Raw genomic sequence first — 6,000 nt, forward strand, 5'->3', positions numbered from 1 at the left:
TCTTTCACATGATCTCCAGGAAAAAAGTAAAGAAGCAAAATTTCCTTCTTGGGACACCTGGGTGGCTCAGTGGGTTAAAGTCTCTGCCTTCTGCTCGGGTCATGATCCCAGGGTCCTGGGATCCAGCCCCACATCGGGCTCTCTGCTCCACAGGAAGCCTGCTTCCTCCCCTCTCTCTCTCTGCCTGCCTCTCTGCCTACTTGTGATCTCTGTCAAATAAATAAATAAAAATCTTAAAAAAAAAAAGAAAAGTTTCCTCCTTGATTTCCAACTGCAATTTAAAGAAGCTTCCCTGAAAGTTCATGACCCTATAGAATTGCTTCTCTGTTCTCACCAGGGTTTGGCAATTTCCCATCAATATGATTTTTCAAGACGTAGTTTCCTGTGGTTTGATTTGATCAAGTATTTGCAAAACTTTTATGTCTCCAACCAATTAAAGTTTTTTCTTTTCTCCTTTTCCAAATTCTTCTGGGTTTCCATTTGAAGACGCTTTCCATTCCCTTCATATTCAGGAATACAAAACTGAGCACTGGGATAGAATACACTGGGGCTACAGAAGGGAAATCTCAAAACCAGGAAAAGTGCTGAAGAGGGGATACAGGATCCTACCCAGCTCAGAATCACCAGCACACTGCAGACGTGGTGGCTCATGATGGCTGTGAATCGCAAGTGCTTGCAAATGGCTACATAGTAATCAAAAGCCATGAAGATGAGCACAAAGATTTCCATGCACCCAAAGAAGTGGGCTGCAAAGACCTGAGTCATGCACTCATTGTAGGAAAAGGTATTCTTCTGAGAAAGGGCATCCACAATCAGTCTGGGGGCTGTGGTTGTAGAGAGGCAGACATCAGCAAAGGACAGATAGAATAGAAAGAAGTACATGGGACCCCCAAGGGTCCTGATTGTTTTAATAGTCACTACAATGAGAAAGTTCCCCAACAGTGTGGCAAGGTAAAACATCAAGAAGACTGCAAATATTGCTTTCCACTTTCCTGCATCCTGTGTCAACCCAAACAGAATAAATTCAGTCACACTGCTATTCATCGCCATACTAGTGGCTGCAGGTAAGGTTCACTTGACAAGGGTTTAATCTGCAAAGAGAAGAAATGACGTGACATCATGGGAAGACTAGAGGGCTGATCAAGGAATTCCTTCTTTTTGTTCCATGTTATGTTACCTCCAGCTGCCTTTAATCCTCTATAATTTTCTATAAATTTATAGAAGTCCAAGCCTTTCCCATATCCATCTATAGATTCAGAAACTAACTGCATTGCATCAAAACCTTTGCATTTGAAGAATCAAATTTAAATGTCTTTTAAAATTTTGATTCCTACCAACATAGAACATGGTAGAACTTGTACTTTCCTTGGTCAAGTGAATTAAATGCCTTGAAATGTATCTTTCATATGAAAAATGGAGTCAAATACTTGTCCTACCTTACCCTAAGTTTCCGTATGGTTTAAAAAGAAATTACACAACATATACACACATATAGTTCATGTACTATGTTTTTTTATCTATGTACTTTGAAATCTGAAAAACATCATTCCAATATAATTAAGCACTGATATTGTTAGAGAATCCTTCCTGAAGAAAATATTCTCACTTCAGTTCACTCATGTGTGGGTTCTTAACTCCTTCGTATCTACCCTGTCAGTATCGTGGTTGAAACATGCTTTACAAAAATCTATATTGACAATCTTTTATTACGTCTCTTGTGTTCAATGTCAACGTCATTGATGGTCCTTATGTAACAAATGTCTGGAGAATTTTGAGGTTGCCAAAACTGAAGACAACTCCTGTTTACCCTCTGTACTATACTCTTAAATTGAACTTGAGAACATGGAGAATCTCTGCATATGCATTCAATGTGGTATAAAAATCCTAACAATGCCTATAATCTAATATAGTCTATCATCTAATCTAGTGTTTTGATCTATATGTTTCTTTTTACCCTGGATTCCCCAGGATAATTCTTCTGGAAATATCATTTGAAAATATTTCATTATTCTAATATAGTACATCATGATTTTTCTATTTCATGTTCTGCTCTTAGCATATTTCTCATTAAAATTGTATATCATTTTCTGTTCTGATTTTGATTTGAAATTATTATACAGTTCTTCTCATACTACTATACTTCCCTACTTTTTTTATTTAATTATGTGACATTGTATAAATTTTTCTAAATGACATTTATTTGACACTTTGTCCATTGGGATATTGATATTGCTTCCAATTTATACTCTCACAAATAACAATTTTGAATAATTGATATATGATAACAGGATATTGTCCCACACACTAGAGATTATCATTGCTATTGATAATTACTAAAATGTTTTTTAGTATTTTGTGTCCATTTATTAGCTTTCGTTTTATTGCAGAATAATTCATGACTATCATTAGTTCTTCCAAGTATACAGAAGAATAAGAGAAGAAAATTAAAATCTGTCTCCACAATATTGAATCTATCATCCTACTCTCCAGATATAACTCCTTTTGCTTTATGATATGTCCTTTTAGAAATATTCTGTCAGTATCATCCTTGCACGTGTATCTCTACTGTTTTCTATATACAAGTACGGCCAGTATTTCAAGGTTGATGATATTGTAGAAATGCTGATGAATATGCAGACAAACAGAACAATTATTTTGTCACTTTGCCTTATTTTCTTACTTGGTTAAGATTTCTAAAAGAATATATTTTATTATGTGCATATACTTCTTACCACAAACCACATTTTACATTTTTACTATATTTTTTAAGAAAATACTGCTCTTCTGAGAATTTTTCATCTTTTGTCAGTTTATATTTTGCAATCTTGATATTTTATCTGGAATAGGTATTAATCTAGCAAAATAATTACATTCTTGACCAAGAACACAGTTGCTAGAATCAGATGCCTTGAGCTCAAATACCATCTCTAGTATTAACTGCCTTGAAAAAGCAATGTTAAACATAATCATGGTACCTCTCCAGATAAAATGAGAAAAAAAATCTGGCTCATAAGAAGTAAGTAATAAGGGGTGCCTGGGTGGCTCAGTGGGTTAAGCCTCTGCCTTAGGCTCAGGTCATGATCTCAGGCTCTTGGGATCGAGCCCTGCATGGGGCTCTCTGCTCAGCATGGAGCCTGCTTCCTCCTCTCTCTCTGACTGCCTCTCTGCCTACTTGTGAACTCTGTCAAATAAATAAATAAAATCTTAAAAAAAAAGAAGTAAGTAATAAGTAAGATATTTGGAGTCATGCATAACTAAGAACTTAATTGCATAATATTGCATAATAGTTGCATAATAAGTAAGTACTATGTAAGTCCTAGGCTCTGCCTCTTTTACTATTAAAATTTTAACTTTTCTCTTTTTCTGTGACATTTTTCTTTTCACATAGTCCAAGTTCTCAATTTCCCCATTTTAATTTAGTCTCTTTTCAACACATTTTAAAATTGTACTATCTATGCTCTTCTCTCATAATTTTACAATTACATTTTATTTAAATATTGAATCACAAGTATCTGGAGTTATTGTAAAGAATGCATAAAATGCTCCCCTGTTTGAAATTATTTAATATGAGTTTTAAAATCAATGTAGATGAAATTATTCATTATGTAGGGCACTTTGTGATTGGTCTTAGAAGAATATAAACCATCTGCCTGAGAAGAGAACAAATTCCCAAAGGATAGATTGGTAGTGAAAAATTCATAATCATGTTAACTTTAACTGAAGAAAGACAGGTTATAAACCAGATTCCCTGAGATGTAGGAATTGTAAAGAAGAGGAGAGAGGTAGGTGAGCTCCTCTGTTAGCACCTAGTGCATGGAGGCTGAGGTCACACAGCCTAGATTCATACCCCACCCAACTGCCCACTATGGTGCAATGTTTAACAATGTCCTTTGATATCTTTGTGCTTCACTTTCTTCACCTGTAAACATTAAGAGTGAAATAACCTACTCTGTAGGATTTCTATGGAGGCTAAATAATTTAGTACGCACAAAGCATGGGAGATGCAGGTCTGTACTCCCTGCAATTGCAATGGTTATTGCACTATGATTATTAGTATCAATTATCCATTATGATTATTAATATCGACTTTCAGAGTTGTTAATCTACCCTGATCATTTACCTGTAATAGAGCGGCACAAGTTTTACACGCAAATTTCCTTTGCTGGCTCGCTGAAATCATATCATTACTGTGGATCATGCTGATTTGCTCATGGTGACAAGAACCTGGGAATGGCATCTCCAAATGTCTTGAATAAATACAATACAAAAAAAGAGTGGGGGAGAGAAAAGGCATGTAACAGCTCCATTATGTAGGATCCATGATGAGAGAAAGTAGAAATAAAATAGGCCCTTTGTTGTAGTTTGTTATCCAAAGATATGATATGATAAACAGAGGGAGAGAGTATTTGAGATGAAAGAAATCAAATCAAAGTGCTAGTAGAAATGATAGGGCAAAGAGGTCAATATAAACCTCTACACATATTCTAAAGTCATAGTGGAAGAACTTGGGAAAATCAAGTTTTCCTCCCAGCCAAAGGCCATGAAAGCCAGGTTATGAAGTTTGAATATATTCTTGTGGTTAAATATAAAATTTGGGGACATACAGAATATAGGAGCTGATTTTATTAAGATTTATTCAGTACCTAAGAACGAAATTACTTGGTTGGGTTTTTTTTTTCAAACATTTTATTTATTTACATGACACACAGAGTAAGAGAGAGAGAGAGAGAGAGGGAGAGAGAGAGCATGCACTCAAATAGAAAGAACAGCAGACAGAGAGGGAAGAAGCCCCACACAGGGCTAGATTCCAGGAACCTGAGTTTAAAACCTGACCAAAAGGCAGCCACTTAACCCACTGAGTCACTCAAATGCCCTGTAAAATCATTTAGTTGTTTAACAAAATTTAGTCATCTTTTTTTTTTTTTAATGTAGTCCCATTGGACTTGGAGCTTATCTGTAATGAAGTGCTTATGTACGTCCTTCAAGATGTATGAGTTGCACTGAAGACATCCATCATTGTATCCCCTGAACTGAGAAACTCAGGGGAAAGCATACAAGTGCATTTGCTGTATCCCCAATAAAATGAATCTGTGGTGGCTTCAGAATTGTCACATCCCCTCAGAGTGAAGGACCAGAAGTGCTCACTCTCAGCTGTCTGTGGGGCAGGATGGGTAGTGAACACCCACAGCAGCCCTCAGTGTTAATAACAATCATTCCGTTGTTTTGTCTTTTTTTGTTGTTGCTGTCAAGACTCTTTTTTTAGAGCAGTGTTAGATTCACTGCAAAGTCTAAGAAAGTACAGAGTCCCCATATAGTCCCTGCCTCCACACAGATATCACTCCCTGCCATTATCAGCATCTCCCACCAAAATGGCACATTTGTCACAACTGATCATTTAACCATGACACATCACCATCACCCAGAGGCCAGAGTTTACCCCAGGGTTCACTCTTGGTGTGGTACATTCTATGGAATTGGAAAAATGTTAATGACATGCATCCATCATTATAATATCATACAGAGTATTTTCACTGCTTTTCACTAAAAGTAGGGTCATCTCAGATTCCCAAAACACAGAAGATAAAAATTCTTTTCACACAATGTCTAGTATTTGTTAAATTCTAAATAAAATTTCTTGCATTATTTTGTGTAAGAAAGAAAGAAGACATTGAGTGAGGAATCTATGCGAGTTTTCATTGTGAGCAATATTAGTTCATAGACACCACAAAAGCAGGTTGGTATTTCATAAACGTATTATATTGAGTATATAATATCTATTGAGTATTATAAATGGCCAATTCTAGAATTCATTAAGTGGACTTTCTAAGTTTCTAAACAGGAAGAAAAGACACAATGTTACATACTCCCTCTTCTCCTTCTCTACCCTCTCTCTCTTTTTACCTCCTTGCTGTAGCTTGAAAAGGAAAAGTAATCATTTAAAAATATGATGGGTCATAAATATGATAAAATAGCTATAGTGACTTTCAATTGTAATGGCTA

This window comes from Meles meles, chromosome 8 (genome assembly GCF_922984935.1).
Source record: "Meles meles chromosome 8, mMelMel3.1 paternal haplotype, whole genome shotgun sequence".
NCBI classification, from domain to species: domain Eukaryota; kingdom Metazoa; phylum Chordata; class Mammalia; order Carnivora; family Mustelidae; genus Meles; species Meles meles.